The sequence below is a fragment of the Podarcis filfolensis genome (assembly GCF_964270895.1).
Source record: "Podarcis filfolensis genome assembly, chromosome: 14".
NCBI lineage: Eukaryota > Metazoa > Chordata > Lepidosauria > Squamata > Lacertidae > Podarcis > Podarcis filfolensis.
In genome coordinates this window covers 3,871,427-3,893,444 of record NC_139616.1, presented here as the reverse complement: position 1 = coordinate 3,893,444, position 22,018 = coordinate 3,871,427, and the positions used below count along the sequence as shown (strand labels likewise).

Below are 22,018 nucleotides of genomic sequence, written 5' to 3'. Positions count from 1 at the left end.
CAGTCCTATGTTGCAGCTGTCTTGCGAGCCGTCAGGCATGAGAGTCACTGGTTGGCTGTAGCAAGTTGATCTCATGTCACCAGGGCTGTTTGTTACATGCACAGAGAAGGAAAGATTTGTGGGATTTGTCAGCCCTTGTGGAGTGCTAAGCAACACACCTGAGATTAGAGAGAGGGAGAGAGATGGCTCTTCTGCTGACTTCTTTAAGGAAGGGCGTTTGAGGTCAGCTTGTGTGAACATCTTTATGCTATTAGGCCTTTGAAGCATCTGCAAAGCAGACGCAAGCCCAATGTTGTGCTTTGTGTGTGTTTCATTTTTACATCTTGGCATGGATGGTCTCCCAGGTTGCTCCGTTAAGGAGGGGTGGAGATTTTGGAGCCTGTACTGCAGCTATCGCAAAGCCCCGCCATTCCAGCTGGGTTCAGAAATACTTTAAGCTGTGAAGAGTTTTGCAATGGCTTCTTGTAACTTTCTCTGCAGTGATCTTACCAGTTTACTTCAGAATTCTCTAGAGTCGGATCTTGAAGATCAGTCTTTTTGTTTGGTTGGTTGGGTGAAAACAAAACACTGCAATGCATTTTCAGGACTTATGTAACACTACAGGGCGTTTCCTTCTGCAAAGGTATATTTTATTGCCTATAACTCAGCCAGCAGAAAGAAAGAACAGTCAGTCCTAAGCAGAAAATGCCTTTTGAATCATCAGAATTTTCACAGAATTGTCACTGATTAGGTGAGGTCTTTTTCCATCTAGTGCAGCTGAGAGTTTAGAAATCCAATGAAACGCTTTAGAAAAGAGACTGAAATAAATACTGGGCAGACAAACTCCACTTAGTTGTGGCCCTTTCATCTGGACTCTAGAAGAAATATGAAGATAACCTCAGTGCTAGAATTATGGGGATACAGGTCAATGAAATTCACATGCTCCACACCAGACACTGTCCAGTTTTATCCAAATCATGGGTCCCCTCTGTAGGCTTCTGAAAACAGTAGTCCAGGAGGAGGGAAGGTCATCATAAATGGTAATGCCTTTCTGCTCCCTGCAATACAAATAAAGGATTTCAAATGTGGCAGCTTCCAAACTGAACACACAGTAAATGAGATGGATTTTGTTTTATATGCTAGTGTTGGGTGTAACTGTTTTGAGTTAAGGTTTTAATATGGCTTTACCTTGGGGGTACTTTGGTGCAAATAAGGTGTTCCTAGTTAATCATTCATGCTCTTGTCATAAATGTGCCGCTCTCCCAAGCTTGCATAAATAGAAGACTTGTATAAACTAGAGATAGAACAGATGACCCTATTTCCATTCAGTTTGTGTGTGCATTAAACTCATTTCATTTCCTTTTTCACTAGTATACCACCTTTTTACATTACAATACTCCAGGTGGTTTGCAACTCATACAGATGAAGGCTATTCAAGAAAAACCACCTGGCCATCCTTTAACAATTAACATGGCCAACAACAACTTGACAAAATCCAAGAATCCATTTTGCATGTAATATTATAAGACAATTACAAAATACCAGCATGCAATAAAACAAAATCACCCACAAAAGTTGCAACAACTTAATCATGGTAATCAACCAAGACAACATCTGCAAGATACAATACACAAATATAACTCTTTTGTCCCCTTTTCTGCTCTTGCTATCAAAACTGGAAGACAGAAAAAAAACCATATTAAAATGGGACATGTTTTCATACGCACTTTCCTCTAAATAATAACAACAACAACAATCAGTGCTATTTTTCTAGAAAAAGAAGTTCTGGAATTCACCATGAATGTCTCTCTTGTTCTCTTATGATGGCAATGGCACCCACCTGAGAGGTGCCAGAACTCCCGGTTGAAATAAAGCCCTGATAATAAAATCAATCAATCAATCAATCTAAGGATCACAGGCCATCGATTGTTTAACTAGCCAAAGCCTGGGAGAAGAGGAATGTTTTTGTCTGGAGCATAAAGATGTGCAATGAAGGTGCCAGCTAAGCCTCCCTGGGGAAATAATTCCACAGATGTGGAGGCACTTAGATGAGGGAGGTTTTATTCAGAGCTGACCTTGGATTCAGCAAAAGCAGCCTTAGACCCGAGAGCTGGCTGATGGCACAGCCGCAACTGCCCAGGTTGGAGCTGGCGCATGACATAGTCACTAACTGTCTGTACCATGTGGCCCTTACCTGGCTCGGCCCCCCTCTCGATTCATGCCTCCCTCTACCCTAAAACCACTGTGACTGGGGCCCCTGCTCTTCTCAGCTCCTCTTCTCCCAGACACATCTCCCCTCCCTCAATAAAAACATAACAAACAAGCCGAACTTCCATTCAGCTGAACACAACCAACCAAGATCTAGACCCCCTAATCTCTCACATTGCCAGTAAAAATAAATAACTATATAAACAAAAGACCTACCCATGTGATGCTGACACAAATCCCTACACTAACACTACGCAACAGAACAAAAGAACAATACGGCCATCTCCCTCCCCCAACCACAATATGTCTATGAGAAATGTGTCTCTCACTAAATGTAAACAAGCTGTGAAAAAGACTATGAATTCATAGAATCATAGAATTGGCAGGGACCCCCAGGAGCATCCATGACAGGTGGCCATCCAAACTCTGCTTAAAAACCTCCATGGAAGGAGAATCCACAACCTCCCAAGGGAGACCGTTCATGAACAGCTCTTACTATGAGAAAGTTGTTCCTGATGTTTAGTTGGAATCTCCTTTCTTGTAACGTGAAGCCATTGGTTTAAGTCCTACCCTCCCGAGCAGGAGAAAACAAGCATGCTCCATCTTCCATGTGAGAGCCCTTGAAATATCTGAAGATGGCGCTTAAGATATCTCTTCTTAGTCTCCTCTTTTCCAGGCTAAACATACCCAGCTCTTTCAACCATTCCCCATAAGACTTGGCTTCTAGACCCTTGATCATCTTGGTTGCCCTCTTCTGCACACAATCCAGCTTGTCAACATCCTTCCTAAATTGTGGAGCCCAAAACTGGACACAGTGTTCCAGGTGTGGTCTGACCGAGGCAATACTATTACCAAGTACTATTACTTCCCTTGATCTGGACACACTACTTCTGTTGATGCAGCCTAGAATAGCATTAGCTTTTTTTGCTGCTGCATCACACTGTTAACTTCATTTTGTAAGCTTGCACCCAGTTCTCCAATCTGCTAAGGTTCTAATTATGTCTTCTATGGCATTAGCTACCCATCCCAGTTTAGTGTCATCTGCAAATTTGGTGAGCATCCTCTCAATGCCTTCATCTAATACCTCCAATATTTTCTTATCTCTTCTTGGGCCACAACCTTCAACAGAAAGTCTCTTCAACTTCCTGCCCAGGGTCTCATAGTTCCTTGCTATAGGTTGAATGGCAGTATTAAAGGTAAAGGTAAAGGTACCCCTGCCCGTACGGGCCAGTCTTGACAGACTCTAGGGTTGTGCGCTCATCTCATTCTAGAGGCCGGGAGCCAGCGCTGTCCGCAGATACTTCCGGGTCACGTGGCCAGCGTGACGAAGCTGCTCTGGCGAACCGGCAACAGAGCAGCACACGGAAACGCCGTTTACCTTCCCGCTATAAAGCGGTACCTATTTATCTACTTGCACTTAAGGGTGCTTTTGAACTGCTAGGTGGGCAGGAGCTGGGACCGAACGATGGGAGCTCACCCCGCCGCGGGGATTCGAACCGCCGACCATGCGATCGGCAAGTCCTAGGCGCTGAGGTTTTACCCACAGCGCCACCCGCGTCCCTGTAGTATTATTTGTACCCAAATGAATCAGAAGGAGGGGGTAGTAGTCAGTGGGATTTATAAGACTTGGCAACTTCTCTTTCACATCTTGTATCTTTGCACATGGAAGACAGTACCTGGAAGACAATTGAAAGCGGAGACAATAGATGTACTTTTCCCTGTTTATTTGTTTGTTTTGTAGCACAAGAAAATCTTTAATAAAAACAATTTTTTTTAAAAAAACAAGCAACAATAAAGCCACACAGATTAAAAATAGGCATTTTGTACGTGTTTTTCTTCTAAAACAAGAAGTTTTGTCTGCTTTTCCCCAGGCATTCCCCCCTAAAATATGCACTGAAGCAAAATAACACCACACAATTTGGATAGGTGTGCAATCTGATTGTTGACTGCATTTCTGTCACTGTATAAGTCTGGCAACTGTAACCCTGATCATTTCGCTTTAAAGGTGTGGACTGCACAGAATTCTCCTCTATCCCTGGTATAAACAGAAAATTTTAAAAGACGTTCCCCTGAAAGTTGCAAAGGCTCTGCCTTTTGCTTCCGTTTCCAAGGTGCCAATGAAGGCAGGGCTGTAGCGTCTCTTATCGCCACCCGGGGCATTGAGTGTGTGCACCAGGGGTGAGCAGGGCACGTGGGGGGGCACACTCATGTGCCAGATCCCAACAGAGGAGAGGGACACCAAAACAGCCATTGCTCCTTCTCCTCCCCGCCACTTCCATCCCCAGGTCAGGCCTGACCCAGCAGAGGAGCTGTGGCCAGTTGGGAGCTGCGCCCTCCCCCTACCTCTTGGCCGGCCCAAGGGTGGCCCTAAGGAGAAGGAGCTGCTTCTGCCGCTACCACCCCAAAGCCTGGGCCCAGGCGCAGATTCCCTTAATGAAGGGGATGCCTGGTTGCACCCCTCAAAAACGTGCCCGGGGCTACGGTGCCCCCACGCTATGCCAACGAGTGAAGGAGCATTCAATCTGAGACATGCTCCCCAAGATTTCTCTCAGCATCTTGAAGGTTGCCAGTACTCTTGGTTCTGTGATCCAGACCAAATGCTTAACTCTTATGCTTATGCTTTAGAAATTAAATGCCCTTTCCCTTCCCCCATCAACAGAAACTTTCTTTCCAGACCGGCTAAAGAGTTTGTTTCAGTTAAGTATTGTTATAGATGGGCTGGGTGGGGGGGCATGGCAAAAACCAAGAAATTAATAAATGCTAGGGTTTTGATGATTGAGGATGTGAAGGAAGAAATACAAGCTGCTGAGAAATTCCTGGGGTAACCTATGCAAAAACGTCCTGGCCAAGCTGGGGCCATTAAGAAATAATATAGGACCATCAAGGGCCATTGGCAATGCAAGATAACATCCCCCTTACACTGAGATGTGAACAGAGACTGGGGGTTTGGGAGGTTGCCAGGGTAACTGGGGGTGAGGCATAGGAAGAGAGTTTTGAGCAAGGGTTGCTGGGAATAAGAAGGTCTGGGATCCATGTTGGGCAGGTTGGCTGAAGGGCTGACAGGAAGAGATGCCTTGGACTTCAGGGTTGCACTGCTGCAGGATACAAGCCCCTCTTCAAATGGCCATGCTGCTAGATCTGGACTCCCTCTTTGTAGACTGAAGGTGTAAATTCTCCAAAGGACCACAGACCCTGGGTGAGTGCCTGCAACCCTCTCCAGCAGAGAGAGGAGGAGGCATTCAACTCTTGTAACGTATTTAACATTATTTGGGAAGATGGTGCATCATTATTCCCAGGCCCATGGCACACCCATGGAACAGATTATCCCATTGGGTTGGGCTAACCCTCTGTGTGTGAATCACTTTCAAACTTAGGGCGGGGGCAGCGGGCAGCGCACCCAACAGCAAAGGCCTCTTCCACAGAACCAGTCGCATCTGTGCATTGCTTTAGCTGATGTCAGATGCTGCATCATGGCTGTGATTGAAAAGGGGAAATGGGGAGACAGAAGGGGTCACAGTGAGTAGTACATTTGGGAAGGTGATTTGAGGATTTCCAGCATTTGCCATAAGTAGAAAGTAGACAGCAGGACCATAGCTAAGTGGGGAACATCTGCTTTGCATGCAGGTCTCAGGTTTTATCCAGCTAGAAGACTCAAACAGCAGGTGAGGATAAGGCATCCCTATTTGTCTGAGACCCTGGAGAACTGTTGCCAGTCAGAGCAAAGTGGACCATGTGGTGCACAAATCGGCTGTCCCAGTATAAGGCAGCTGTTTCTTTTCCAGATTTCCAGTACATCAGTGATGGGGAACCTGTTTTTCCCCAAAAGCTGTTGGACTCCAACTCCCTTGATCCCTCATTGGGGTTTATGGCAGTTAGAATCCTGAAACATTTCAGTGGGGCATAGATCGCCCCATTCCTGCCACAGATCAACTAGAGGGAAAGAACCATAGGGGAAAGAACCCTATGAGGATGCACAATGTCTCTGACTCCAGATTGTGATCAAGAGTCTAGAACATAGAAAACAGCCTCACAATGAGTCAGACCATTGGTCCATCTAGCCCAGTATTCCCCACACAGACTGGGAGCAGTTGTCCAGGATTTTAGGCAGGGGACATTCCAGCCTTACCTCGAAATGCCAGGAATTAAACTTTTTCCATGCAAGGTAGATGTTTTGCCACTGAGCTGGGACAAAGATCAGGGGGAAGGCCCCGTGGACGATGAAGATCAGATAATAAACAACTATGACTTTGGCTGTCACCTGATACAACAAATCTTAGTTGGTTAATGAGTATTAGTTGAGTCATCATTTGCTTAGTTATTTAAATTCGATCACTAGTCAATGCAATTCTTTTTAGACAAGTCGTAGCCTTTCTGCTCACCTCACCTCAAAAATGATGAGTTGGAAAAGGTTCCGTAAAGGGCAACCAAGTGATTTTAGGGGACGGAGTTACTCGCCTATGAGGAAAGGTTGCAGCATTTGAGATTTTATAGAAAAGGCCAGTAAGAGGTAACCCGATGAAACTTTATGAAATTATGCCTAGCATGGAGAAAATGGATAGGGAAAGGGTTTTCTCCATCTCATATTGCACTATAACTTGTGGACATCCAGCCCAGATGAATGTTGGAAGACTGAAGACATATAAAAGAAAGGACTTCTTCATGCAGCACATAGTTGAACAATGGAACTCACTCCTGCAAGAGGCCATGTTAACCATCAGCTCAAGATATTTAAAAAGATACTAAAGAAGGACTAGACAAAGTCACTGAGGGCAAGGTTATAAATGACTATGCTCTGCCTCCATGGTCAGAGCCAGCAATGCTTCTGAATGCCAGTTTCTGGAAGCCCTAGGAGGGGAGTGCCCTTGCGCCCGAGTCCTGCTTGAGGTTTCCCACAGGCATCTGGTCAGCCACTGTGAGAACAGGATGCTGGACTAGATAAGCCCTGACCCAGCAGGGGTCTCCTTCGGTTCTTATGTAACATGTTAAGCCAGTTGGGAAGGCCCAGAGTTCAAGCTCAGAGCACCTGCTTTTCCTGCAGAAGACCCTGGGTTCAATCCCTGGAAGTGTCTCCAGTGAAGAAGGTGATGGGGAATATGGTTTTCTGCCTGAGACCCTGGAGAGCTGTGGCCAATCAGAGTAGGCAATACTGGGCCAGCTGGGCCACTTCAGATGGATGGCACCCTGGTGTTTCCTGTAGCAACTATAACATGTGGATCTGCCTGCTCTGCCTCACCCCCAAATATTTGCATATTTATTCTCCAACTTAAGCTCATGAAGAGTTAACAATTAAATGTGGGATGTGTGGAAACCTTACATAACTCATTCAGTCTCATCTCTGGGGTGTTTCTTTGCACACTCTGCCAGAACTAATTTCACGGTTTTAAAACAAGTTGTGATACAAAAGGAATCTGTAATGAGCTGTTGGGGTGGGGGTGGGGATGATGGCTTCCTTCTCTGCCCTAGAGGAAGGCTGGCTGGTGGTGCCACAGGAACTTTTGAGTCCCACGTGCTCCAAACTGCCCCTCCCTCCCCCCACATGTCCCCCAGGACAGCTCCTCTTGCCTTACGGTATAGTTTGTGCTGTGCCCTTTGGATGCATTTTTCAAGATGTCCTTTTTGAATTTGTTTTTCCCACATGAGTTACACGAGTTATCATCCTTTAAGATTGAACCTCCTTTCCTCCAGACTTCCAATACCTACCTACCTTCCTTCCTTCCTTCCTTCCTTCTCCTTCCTTCCTTCCCCCCTCTCTCTCCCTCCTTCCTTCCTTCCTTCCTTCCTTCCTTCCTTCCTTCCTTCCCTTTCCCTCTCTTTTTTGCTAGAGCCCCAAGGCCCACCAATTGGATCCAGGTACAAAATGGCAGCTCAAGGGGAGAAGCCACTGGCCAAATGCATCCCATGAGCCACCCTGATTTAGGAGCAGGGCGGGGCAGGGAGAGAGACCTTCTGTTGCTGCTGCTGTTAAACAAGTGGAAGTCAGAAATCATTGTTGAGAATCATCCAGGGATCTACCACAATCCTGTGCATAGTGACTCAGACATAAGTCCCACTGTCTACAGTGGAGCTTAGTCACAAATAAATATACATAGGATTGCAACCTAAATTTTAGAACGGGGAGTAGATACAGGATTTGTGTACATCCATATATGTGTGTATACAGCTGAAGAAAGTGAAAGCAGAAGTGTTTGGCTAAGATTTGTTAATATTTAATATTTAAATATTATTTGTCTTGGATTTGTCCATTTTTGAGCATTCTGACCTGTTTCTGAGTCATTCTGTGCTCTCACTCATTCAATCTGTGCTCCAGGTTCCCAGCTACTGTGTATAAAATGAAGCTCTGGTGCTCTCTATTCACTATAATGGGAAATATAAAAATGGACATAATTCCTTCTACCTTTCGGCCAAAGTCGATGAAATTTATAGGCACAAGAGCCCTTCAGAATGGATTAAGCTGCCCAAATTACAAATGGGTCCTAGGACTTTTTGTGAGGGGAGTAAAATGAAGTAACTTTTCTCCATAATATGTAACAGGAGGGGGGGATTGTCTCACCATCTTATTCTACCACACAGGGTTGTTGCAAGGGGAGCCTCATATCCTTCCTTAAGCTCCTTGAAGTAATGGTAAAATAAAAGTATAATAAACAAATATTGGCGCATTTGTTATATTAAGATTTGACATATGAATTAATGATGTTGACGTCTGCTTGAACAAGCCCCGCCCCCACAACACTTTCACAAAGTGAATTCTTGTTTTGAGGCAGGGCTTCTCTTAGGCCAACAGTACAGTTTCAAGTAAATCCAAAATTAGACACATTTTACAATTCAGATTTTGAAGTCAAACATTTAATGCCAGTGCTGAGGTTAGGAAATCAAAAATAGAAATTGGTTGGTTTCCTGACTGCTTAAATGAATGGATGGAATAATATAAAATCAATTCAATCGTGTATTGCATGTCAGCTGTCATATAAGGTCAAATTCCAGCCACGTCTGCAAGCACATCAGATGTCAATGTGAATGCTAAATATCACATATCCAACAAATATTTGCCTCATCAGAGAATTTTGGAGAATAATAATAATCCTTGCAGAGGAGAATTTTGAGAGGCACATCAATTTCAGTTCTGCTTTCAGTGACTTGTTATTATGAGCTATCTAGGTTTTCAGAAACCAGGATCAAAATTAGCAAAATAATTGAAATTTTGAGGGAAGAAAGGGCACCCCAAATATATGTGAATATGGGGCTAGCTAATAGTTACTGATTGCAAAAGCCCAAGTCAGGCTTTATCATTTGGCAGAATGAGGCAACCCTTCTATTGCAGGACAAAGCTGTGTGAGCCACGCAGCCTGTCTTGTACCCACATAACCAGCCTGCTGCCAACAGGCTTTGAAGGACTCTACGTTGTTGCCAGCATTGACCTAACTTTTACCTGCCAGCCCTGCAAAAGCCTGCAAGGACATATCATACCCCCTTCCTCAGAGCTTCAGCCAGTTTAAGATTTGAAGCCTGTAGTAGACCAAAGCAGAGAGGGTGGGGGGAGAAGAGCTTAGCCTGTCTCTTCCTGCAAACAGAGCCCCTGTCATATTGCTGGAGATGGAAAGCAGGGAAACCATTTTGCTGCTGTCAAAAAGGCATCTAGAAGAAGAACAGGAGCAGCATCCCACCTGTCAAGCCTGATCGTTGCTCTCTTGCAACCATGTGATGTTTTCTTCCCGACGGCCGCCTGGCAGTCAACTCTCCATCTTGGTCATCAAAAGTCAGAAGTCAAGCGACACGACTGGCGGAAGAACCCAGCGCTCAGAAAAAGGCTGGGAATGCGGCAGAGGGGAAATTGCCTGTGAATCTCTAGCAGAGGAATTTACAGAGCTCAAAGTTGGTGGGTTTCACCCTGGAACACAAGCAAGAACAATATTTAAGGGTGGCGAGGGGAAAGGCAGGCTCCAACCAGACTGTAACCATAGTGATGGGAAAGCATCTTCCACCATACCTGAGGGCAGTGTGGTAGCTTAGGGGACCCAAGGAGAATGGGGGGGGGACTGCCCCTGCCCCATGGCACCTGCCTTACTCTGCCTAAAGAACATAAAAACATTAGAAGAGTCCGCTGGATCAGGCCAGTTGCCATCTAGTCCAGCAGCCTGTTCTCACAATGGCCAACCAGATGCCTGTGGAAAACCAGCAAGCTGGACATGTGCTCAAGAGTCTCTCTCCGCTCCTGTGGTCTCCAGTGTCAGGCAGCCAGAAGCCTCTGCCTCTGACTGTGGAGCCAGAGCATAGTCGTCAAGGCTAGTAGCCATCAACAGCCTTTCCAGGAATTTGTCCAATACTCTTTTAAAGCCATCCATGTTGGTGGCCATCACTACCTCCTGTGGAAACAAGTTCCATAGTTTAACAATGGGCTGCATGAAGAACTCCTTTCTTTTGTCTGTCCTGAATCTTCCAACATTCAACGTCCTTTGATGTTCATGAATTCTAGTGTTATGGTAGAGACCAGTGTTCGAAACTGAGATATGAAAGCTAGGAGCTAAGTGGCACATAAACCTAGGTTATGGGTGCAACAACAGAATGTCTAGGCGCGCTTTTTTATAACAAGAATACAAAGCTGAAAATGAATGAACTGCAGCTAAAATATTATGTTCATTTTTTGCATGGTCTAGTCCAGGGGTCTGCAACCCGCGGCTCCAGAGCCGCTTGTGGCTCTTTTACACCTTTGCCGCGGCTCCGGGGCGGATACTAGCGAGGGGAGGAGGCACATTGTGCGCCCGACACTCCCCACTGTGGTGGGTGCTGTACTGGCTGTGATGTCGCATGGGGGCGGTGCGTGCGTTAGTCACGCACCGTCCCGACGTCACCTTCCCGCCCGCTGTCAGATCACGACTCCGGAGATATATTTGTTTTAAATGTCGCAATGGTTTTGCGGCTCCCAGGTTTTTTTTCTTCGGAAATGGGTCCAAGTGGCTCTTTTTGTCTTAAAGGTTGCAGACCCCTGGTCTAGTCCTTCCCCTGCCCACCCCGTTAATATTCTCAAGATGGTCTTTTTTCCAGTCTTCAGAGAGAAGCTGGAAGTGGGGAGGCAGAAAAAGTCCCTCCTTTCCTTCCACTCGGCAGTTTTAATCTGAAACCTTAGGCAGAGTACTGAGCCCAGAGCTTAGAAGCTGCTCACGCTAATGAAATTCCCTGTCGCAAAATGTGCCTAGAACAATGGGAGTTTTGAACGTTTGGTAGGGACAGCTCTGGGACTTGACAGCGATAAGGAGGGAGTAAAGGTTCCCCACACCTGAACTTACTAAATAAGGGTAAATGTAGGTTGCCAAAAGATGTTTGGGAGCCCTTGGTGATGTCTAGGAGCAAAGAGAGGAGAAGGAACTTGACTCATGGAATGAGCCAATAATTGCACCTGGCCATTGCCTTGCCACATTCATTAGGGAGGCGCCGATGGGCAGCGCACAGCCGCATTTTTGAGTTGAATCCTCGCTGATGTCGGCATTCATAAATAATTAATATGACATTTTAAATTGATTTGTTTCCAAATAGAGTTACGCTCAGCGACTGCTCAGCCTCTATAATGAACTCTCTGCACTGTTTGGAGGATGCACTGAAGCTGGAAGTGTCTCACTTCTCTTCCTCCCCTCCTAACACACACACACACCATCCCCACCTGCATTTCAAGGTGCACAGAAAGGAAGGCATGAAAGAGCAGACCTGTCCGGCTCTTCAGAAGCGAACAAAAGCCCAATCATTGTCCTCCTTAATCTCTGGGGAAAGTAATAGCATCCTGGATCGCCTGGGGAGGATTTGACCAAGATGCCCTGTGAGGGTCTTGACTTAAGTGAATTTAGAGCGAGTGAGCGAGGGAGTGTGAGAGCCAATGGGGTGGGCAAAGGGGGCTGGTTATGTGATTTCCAAATGTCACCGATCATGTTAACTATGAGAGCACCAGGAGCTATTTTAGTGGGAAGGAAGAGGCAGTGAGCAAAAGGCATTTTGGCTAGGGTGGAAGACCATCTCTTTCTCAGCCCTCTTGGAGGGAAGAAAATCTAAAACATTCCAGGATCCACTTTGGATGTCATTATGCACTGCATATTAACAATGCAGCTGTGCTCTTTCCTCCAACCTCCCCTGAAGGCTTTCGTTGTGCTTTCTTGCTTACAAGGGAGTTGCAGTGCTGGTGACCTCTTGCACTTTGTGGAGCAAAACACTCGTGCCGGAGAGGAAGAGCTGAATGTTCAGCAGTGGCCAGGGAACTGGAAGCAAAAGCAAATCCTCAAAAAGGAGGAGGAGGGTGTTTAGCAATACAGGCAAAGGCCAGGTTCTTCCAAACTAATCCAAGTTTAGTTGTGCAATAAATACACAGCTGTGACTTGGTTGTCATGGCAGAAGTGGTGGGGTCAGAACATCAGGCAGTGCTTTTTAAAATTGGGACATTGTATTTTCCCAGTCTTCAGTACTGCTGAAACCAAGCAGACTTAAGGCAGACATATTTCGCTGGAACTGTGGCTTTGAGGTCCCAGCCAGTTTGGGAGTTGCAATCCAATATCTATTGAGGGCACCAGGTTATGACTGCTGCTTTGGAACAGTGGTTCCCATAGTCGGTGGTCCCAAACCCCGGAGGGGGTGGGATTACCTAGGAGGGTGCTAAGAGGCAAGGCAGGGAGCAGGCACTGAAGGTGTAAATGACCATCAGACTTTGAAAAACTAGTATCACTGGATCAAGTTCATCCATTCTGTTGACTTAATTAAATTAAATAGTTTTAACTTAGCCGGATTTCGAACAAATTAATTGTTTGTTGCATTTAATTATTACTGTTTTAAATTTCATTATGTTGTTACCTTCCTTAGTGGATTATGCAGACTGCTATTCTGAATAACGCTTTTTATAGGGTAGGGGCACTATATAAGTTTGGAACCAAGGTGGCAGGAGCCTGAAGGAAAGATGGGGAGCCACTGCTCTAGAGCATAACCAAGGTATAGTCTGAGCACACCGGCTGCAGCCCCCTTGCTGAACCAAAAAGGGTCTGCCCAGTGCCTGGAAAGAGAACAGCCCAGGAATATATGCTGCCTGGAGTTCCATGATGGTGGAAAAGTGCAATACACAAGAGGGAAATGGTGTACCTGGTGCCCCCTAGATATTTCAGACTACAATTCCTGTCAGCCCCATGGCTGTCCAAAAACATATGGAGGGAAATAGGTTGGCAGAGCCTGCCATAGTGCCCAGGGAGATTTCTCAAGGAAGAGATGGGAGGCTGGGTCATTCCATCAGGTTCTGCTGAGAGTCCAGCACCACCAGGCTCCTCCCTGCGTCAGTGATCATCTAATCACAACTCTTCCCTCTGAAGCAAAGAACTTGCATCCAAAATGAAGGGCTGGACCTGGAGGATGGAGCAAGCTTATTTTCTGCTGCTTTCGAGGGGAGAACTTGAACCAGTGGATACAAATGATGAGAAAGGAGATTCCAACTAAACTTTCTGATGGTAATAAAGTTCAACAGTGTTCAACGGTGGAACTGACTACCTCACAAGGTGGTGCACCGACTGTCATTGGTGATTTTAAAACAGAGCTTGGGTGGCCATCTGTCAGGGATTCTTTAGCAGTGATTTCTGCATTGCAGGGGGTTGGAATAGATGACCTTTGGGATTCCTTCCTATGAAAATCTTCCTAAATTGCCAGAAATCTGGAGTTGAAAGATCAAGCCTTAAGACTGGGGACACACAGATGTTTTAAGTAAGCTGGAGCTGGTATGACAGAGGACTCACTCCTGTATTTATTCTTTCTCTGCCATCTCTAGCTAAACAGGTGCTGTAGGTTTCCCAACGTCTGACATAGGCTGTGCTGCAGCCGTCAACATCTGTTGATTCCTTACTCCTTGTTTTTCTTTCTTTTATCCTTCCTTCCTTCCTTCCTTTGCCATATTTGGTGCCATTTCGACTGATTTGCTTTGCAGTCAGTTGCCGTAATGCTTTGTAGCTTCCGTCAGTATGTAAATTAAACCAAGCATAGATAGCTTTGTGCTGCTTAATGTTCAGCTGATAAAAATTAATGTGGTGTGAAATGAGCATTTTATCTGACTGCAGATACAGTGACGGAGTTAATTAGACCAGCAGAGCAAAATGTTATTAAAACATTGGAGGGGCCCTGGTCTCTGAGGGCTGGCCAAGCCTCAGGATCCGGGCGGGGAGGGAGTTGTCGGTGGACAGCAGAGCATCGTGCTAAATCAGCTGAAGCAGTCTCACAGCAAAGCATCCCGACTACGAAGCGGTGCTGGTTAAGCAATTGGACATGACAGAAGAAGCCAGAGAGTGCTGATGATCATACGCCTTGGGTGCATGGGGGAAGGTTTGAGGCGAGCGAAAGGCTCCTGGCACACCAAGGAAGTGCATCCATCAGCATTAACACATGGTTGGTGGTGTCGTCTTGCCAGTAAGCATTGCCAGTTCTAAAGTTCAGCGTTTGAGCCTAGTTGGGCAATCAAGAGGCCTGAAAGCAGCAGAACATTTAATTTTGAGGAGCTTCTTTTAAAAAGCAAAGTTTCTTCCACGCCTCTAGCACATCCTCCAAGGTGGAGCTGTTCATACAGGCAGCCAGGTGTTTATAATCTGAGCCCGACGTTCCAAGCTAGCGAATGATATCTTCAAAACCGGAAAAAGGCAACCATAAATGTTGGTCTCTGGGCGAGCGTGGAGGCATGGGGAATGATTAGGGCAGGTGTAGGCAACCTAAGGCCCGGGGGCCGGATCCGGCCCAATCGCCTTCTAAATCTGGCCCGTAGATGGTCCAGGAATCAGCATGTTTTTACATGAGTAGAATGTGTCCTTTTATTTAAAATGCATCTCTGGGTTATTTGTGGGGCATAGGAATTCATTCATTATTATTTTTTCAAAATATAGTCTGGCCCACCACATGGTCTGAGGGATGGTGGACTGGTCCACGGCTGAAAAAGGTTGCTGACCCCTGGATTAGAGATTGGGGAGACAGAATTTGTTTGGTTTGATGTTTGTTGCAAGCTTACCTAATTCACAGTCCCCAGAATGATTTGGAAGCTGAAGGACTGCTGAACTTCCAAGTTCACCCTTCTCTGAATTTTGCAGTACAGTTCACCAGCAAAGCAACATGTACACTAATGAGAATATCAGAGGTGATCATGTATAAAAATGCATAGATTAGTGAAAGTGACGTGTGTTTTTTTAAAAAAAGCATAAGACTGGGGAAAATTGCATGCAAAAATGTGTGCATTCAGAAAAATGTGCCCTAAAATGCTGATGGATTTTCATGAGCATTTTTAAATAGTAGTAGTAGCAGCAACAGCAGCAGCAGCAGCAGTACTTCAAATTGATGTGGAAATGTGCAGATCAGAACTTAATACTGGGAAAAAATGAGAAAATGAAATCACACAGTCTACCAGGATGGGGTTCTTCACCACCCCACTACATCTAGACACTTCCTTTGTATTTAAAGCTATGAGCTTTTAGGGATAGCTGCCTTTGACATGTATCAGGTTGAGAATAAAATTGAACCCCTGAACTAACCAACGCTAAAAATGTCTTCATCATTCTCTGACTCCATACCGTAATTCGCAGCATAAAAATTTGTGGTGCGAAAAAAGGGAGTGCAACCAATATTTGAAATCCCCATCTGTGCCATGTTCCGCGCCAGAGCTCCAACTCCCACTGCTGCTGCCCCAGAGGGCTGCCTAGCTTCTCGGATTATTGCCCCTCTGCCCTTACCGTCTTCATCGCGGCTTCTGGTCCCTGAGTCCACACCTGCCTCTCTCGCTTGCCTCCACCACCTGTGGCAGCTTATTTGGAGACGGTGGTGGGGTCCTTGTTTCCCACACCCACCCAGCCTCTGGGAGATGGTTCTGCTGGGGGTGGAGGCAGAGGAAGGGGTCGCAGACGGGCAGTGGAGGTGGTTGCTCGCCCACTGCCTCTCCTTCTTGGGCGGCATATCACGGGGCGCAAGCGCAGGCTCCTTATCACCCTTGTCTTGCTCTTTGGGTGAGGTGGAATCAGGGGCATAGGAAGGTCAGGTGGTACCCGGTGTGGAAAATTTCTTGTCACCCCCCCCCCATTGATTTTTTTTTTTTGCCTGCAAAAATAGTGTTACGTTATTTCATATTTTATTACAAAGGAATGTGGATTATGGGCCTCTGATAACAAGGAGGCGACTGTGGACAAATACTTAAATCTACAGGATGGATTGTGTTTTGGCTCCACTGAATTGAAATTTCAGCCTTCACGACATATGAAAACGGCCAGGTAAACAGTTATTTTCGTGGAGGAGGGTCAAGATATTAACTGATATGCATGAAATTTCAGGTATAGCTATATAATCCCTAGTGTAGTAAGATAAGACCTTTGGAGCAGGCTTTTTTTAAAAAAAAGTTTTTAATGAACCGCCCTAGTAGGGCAGTAATTGTTCCTTTTTGACACCCCCCCTCTATGCTAGAACCCAGGGCGGACCGCCCCCCGCCCCCCTTCCTACACCCCTGGGTGGAACAGCCCTGCAGTAGCTCCTGCCCATTTGCTGTGAGTCGGCCAAGCCCAGGGAAGCAGCCAAAGTGGCCTGGGAGCTCATGGCCGACACAGTGGGGTACGAGGGGTGCAGGGGCAGCGGTGGCTGGAGGAGGAAAGCAAGTGAAAGCTTTGAAACCAATTTTGGGGCCAGAAAAATGGGGTGCAGCGATTCTGCGGTGGTGACGATTATACGGTGAATTACAGTATCCTTCCTTCCACCCACAGCGCCTTCACACCTGAGGGGCATCAGGTAGCTCCCACACACCAAACTTGCTTATTGTCCCACTTACCCAGTTTCCAATAACTTTTTATTGTTATTGTATGACCTTTTGAGTCATATTTTTAATAATAAAGGTGGAGTAGGAATGTGAGAAATAAATAATGTTCAATGTAACCCTATACACACTAACTTAAAAAATAAGTCCAGGTGAACTTCAGCAGCCTTTACTTCTGAGTAGACATGCATTGTATTGCACTTTAACACTTCCAGGTCAAACAGACGATGGGGTTAAACCACAGCAACTTGAAAATACCATCATCATAATCCTCAACAAATGGTATCCAACATTTTCATGAAAATATTATTCAGATTTAAGGATGGACTAGTAAAGAACTGCTGAAGCTGTGTAGTTTTACCTTGTGGAAAGTATCTCTTGTAGCTCCAAATTTACTAAATTATATTGCATGTCAGCTCTTAGAATCTGTTAAATATTGACACACCCGTGGCCCCCACAGCTTTTCTGTTACTGTTAAATATCAGCTGTCAGTACTGATCTTGATGGCCACCGCCATACAGTTGGGAGTGAAACCCTAATGTTGTTATCAGAGTTGATGACTATTTGCACCTGGTGTCAACAAGAAGCATTTGCCTTCAAAATTCACAGAGGACAAATTGGGATGGGTGAATTATTTCCAGCTGATGGGTGCTGGTTCTGTCCTGGTGCTGCTCTTTCACTAGAGAGCTAAGCTACTTTATAGGCAGAGCAGCCTTGAGAGGCCAGTCTGTACTCTGAATTGCTCTCTGGAACAGGCCTGCTCCACCATCGTTGGATATGGCAAGAGCTGCTTCTAAGCCTTGAGTGTGTTTATGGTTCAGGTAGGTAGCCGTGTTGATCTGAAGCAGTCGAAATAAAAAAAAATTGTCCAGTAGCACCTTATAGACCAACTAAGTTTGTTTGTTTTTTTAAAAAATGATATTTTATTCAAATTTCAAAAAAGAGTTTACAAAAATAATAAGATGATAAAGAAAGAAAACAAACAATAAAAAATACAGAGTAGAAAAAGAAAAAAATTAGAAAAAACAGTAAAAAAATGAGTCCATCTTTCAATGTCTTATTTTTCCTTCATTTGTTTCCCTGACCTCCTCACACCTCCCTTTTTTGTATTCCATTTCGAATGGTTAATTCAGCAAATCCTTTCCCTCTTTGTTTTTATCTTAGTTCTTTATCTTGACATATTACAACCTTATAATTTCATCTATTTAATAAATCAATTTTACATACTCCTTTTTAACATTATTACTAAAACCGCTTCATTTCATTCCAGCATCATTTTAACATTCATTAATTTTGCAGTGTTTCTGTAAATAGTCCTTAAATTTCTTCCAGTCTTCTTCCACCGACTCTTCTCCCTGGTCTCGGATTCTGCCAGTCATTTCCGCCAATTCCATATAGTCCATCACTTTCATTTGCCATTCTTCCAGAGTGGGTAAATCTTGTGTCTTCCAATACTTTGCAATAAGTATTCTTGCTGCTGTTGTGGCGTACATAAAAAAAGTTCTATCCTTCTTTAACACCAATTGGCCGACCATACCCAGGAGAAAGGCCTCTGGTTTCTTCAAGAAGGTATATTTAAATACCTTTTTCATTTCATTATATATCATCTCCCAGAAAGCCTTAATCCTTGGGCACGTCCACCAAAGGTGAAAGAATGTACCTTCATTATCTTTACATTTCCAACATTTATTATCGGGCAAATGATATATTTTTGCAAGCTTGACTGGTGTCATGTACCACCTGTATATCATTTTCATAATATTCTCTCTTAAGGCATTACATGCCGTAAATTTCATACCTGTGGTCCACAACTGTTCCCAGTCAGCAAACATAATATTATGTCCAACATCTTGTGCCCATTTAATCATAGCAGATTTAACAGTTTCATCCTGGGTGTTCCATTTCAGCAGCAAGTTATACATTCTTGAAAGTATCTTAGTTTTGGGGTCTAACAGTTCTGTTTCCAATTTTGATTTTTCCACCTGGAAGCCAATTTTTTTGTCCAAATTGTAAGCCTCCCTTATTTGATAATAATGAAGCCAATCTCACACTTTATCTTTTAATTTCTCAAAACTCTGCAATTTCAATTTATCTCCTTCTTGTTCCAGAATTTCCCAATATTTCGGCCATTTGGCCTCCATATTGAGCTTTTTCTGGGCCTTTGCTTCCATCGGTGACAACCACCTTGGGGTTTTATTTTCAAGTAGGTCCTTATGTCTTATCCAGACATTAAACAATGCTTTCCTGACAATATGGTTTTTAAATGCTTTATGTGCTTTAACCTTGTCATACCACAAATATGCATGCCACCCAAAAACGTTATTAAAACCTTCTAAATCCAAAATGTCTGTGTTCTCAAGAAGCAGCCATTCTTTCAACCAGCAGAATGCTGCTGATTCGTAGTAGAGTTTAAGGTCTGGCAGGGCGAATCCACCTCTTTCCTTTACATCAGTTAATATTTTAAATTTTATTCTGGGCTTCTTGCCCTGCCAGACAAATCTAGAAATATCTCTCTGCCACTTCTTGAAACAGTCCATTTTGTCCAAAATTTGCAATGATTGAAACAGAAATAACATTCTTGGCAATACATTCATCTTTATAACAGCAATTCGACCTAACAAGGACAGCTTCAAATTTGACCATATTTCTAGATCCTTTTTCACTTCTGACCAACATTTCTCATAATTATCTTTAAATAAATTTAAGTTCTTAGCGGTCATGTTAACCCCCAGATATTTCACTTTCTTTACCAATGTTAAACCTGTCTCCTTCTGAAACCTCTCTTTCTCAATCAGGAGGGAGATCTTTTGTCTTGATGTTAGGATTTAAGTCCGTTTGAAGTAATTTTCCAAGTCTTAGTTTAAATAGTCTTTGCTTTGATCTGTTTACAAGAAACGGAAGGTGGACTTCCTGTTTACACCTTCCCGTTTTCGGTGCCAAATTAATGCTCTTTCTTCCCTTATTTTCAAATCTTTAAATTCAACCTACTCACGGTAGTTGTTTTGATAGCCGAATTGTCACAGGAAAAAAGTCAGCGCTCTCCGACAACAGCTGTGCGGCTTCACTCCACGGAAGAAGCAATTGACTCTCAGCACCGCGCCGCTCGCCCCGTTTCGCTCCGGACCCCGTAGCCGGGTTCCTTTGCGAATTGGGGGGGCGCTGAAGGTGCCCGCCGAGTCCCACGGTCACAGGCTTCACCCGCCTGTGGTTTTTTGAAGGGTCCCCACTTCACCGTAGCGGCAAGACCCGATTTCCGCAAAGCTCACTCCCTCCAGGTTAGAGGGAATCCGCCATTGCCGATGGCGCCGACTCCGGAAGTCCCCTACACCAACTAAGTTTGCTCCAGTATAAGCTATACCAGAACAAACTTAGTTGGTCTATAAGGTGCTACTGGACAATTTTTTATTGTGTTTATGGTGTTATTGTTTCATCATGACCCAGGAAGAGCAGCTGATGCTATGTAAAAGTTTGCAGGCTTTATTGCCCATAAAGATCCTTCATAGGGTAAGCCACTAAGGAGCTGCATCGAATACAGCCAGCAATTTTGAAAAGGATGGTTCTTCATAAAGCTTTGATTCATGAACTCATGGTGGGAAGATCTAATTTTGTTTAAAGGCCAGGAGACCAGCAATACGTTCATCTTTGTGTTTTGCCGGACTAGCATATCCTGCTATTGTTTTCCATCCTATAAGGCTTTAGGCTAGAGCCCCAGACCACCCCCACCTGCCACTAGGCATATCCAAGAGTCTGCTTTTCAGCAGAGTCAAATGGTTGGACTTTCCTGGGTTGTACCATTTTAGATGGTGGGGGGCTGCATCTATTAATATCCCCTTCCTCATGGGGGGGTGCACTTATGCCTAGAAAAATGTCACCCCCAGTGTTTTCTTCAGTCATTTTCTAAATGCATGATGTTTCTTAGATAGAATAAGATTCATACATGCATTTTAAGTGGAGCCAGGGCAGAGAGAGAGACTGCCTGAGGAATGCAATCTTTGCAAATTCCGGGATGAACTGACCTTGTCTGCGCCTCGTAGGCTAATGTGCAGATCAGGTCATCCACTGGCTCTCGCACTTCCCAAATGTTCAGCTCAAAAATCATATCAAAGTTCCTGTTAGGACTCCTGCTTTGAGAGGAAACATACATTAAGAAACACATCTTTGGAGAGAGAAATACCTTTAAGAATACATATAAATGCAAAAATTCATTTAAAAAAATGCAGATTAATACCCGCAGTACCCTGCTGCATGAAAGCTATAACTGCTCTTCTAACAAAGGGATGATGGTAACCTGTGGTCAGTGAGTAAATCGCCATTGGTCTGATATTGTTCCACTTTTCCCATCAGCCCTTAAGAGGGTGAGGACTTTTGTGTAAGCAGGCATTTGTGTATGTGAAGCTGAGTAAATAAGTTCATAAAGGAAAGTACTTGGCTTTAAAAGATGCACTTCTATATCCATATTATGGCTTTGGTTGTGGTTTGTTGGTTAACATCACAATGCTACATATTGTCACTTGCATCAACAGTGGCTTCTGGATAAGAGAACACTGTAAGGAGGATGAGACTGCATTTTAAATCCTGGTGTTTGCAGATGGAACAGGTTTGTGAAAATGGGTTCCAATTCTATCACCTTCTTCTACTCATAGTAACTTGGGGTAGACCCATCCATAATCAGAAACACAGGGTTTCCAGTGGAAATTGCAGCTCTGTGTTGAGATCCCTCTCTCCCTCCCAAACCCCTGACATCATTAAGCAAAGAATTTCCCCACCACTGTTCACCAATGATTCGCCATTGGTGGTGGGAGAGGAGTGGATGTGAAAGCCTCAGTTTTACAGCATCAGGGATGAGATAAGTCAAAGCAGCCAGGGGAGACGCAACACGAGGTTGCCCTTTCTCATGGTGATGTCATGATGGGTTTCTGCTTCTCTACCCACTGCCACAGACACCCAAAGATTCTTGGGCAGGGGGCAGAAAGGTGGAACATCTGTGATACGAGGACAGAGGTTCTACTAGGTGTTACTGAGGTGGGGACCAGATGCAAAGGAGCCAAATGT

At 44.7% G+C, this 22,018-nt stretch overlaps 1 protein-coding gene and 1 long non-coding RNA gene across 4 annotated transcripts in view; one reads left to right on the top strand and one right to left on the bottom strand.

Moving 5' to 3' along the window:
* Nucleotides 1-22,018, top strand: part of RORA (RAR related orphan receptor A) — a 366,343-nt gene that overhangs the window by 168,532 nt on the left and 175,793 nt on the right. The window lies entirely within an intron of this gene.
* On the bottom strand, nt 656-7,906 carry LOC310749815. Its single transcript, XR_014541815.1, has 3 exons — nt 7,884-7,906; nt 3,766-3,863; nt 656-1,033 (listed from the first exon to the last, which is right to left on the bottom strand). It is a non-coding gene; the product is annotated as an uncharacterized lncRNA (long non-coding RNA).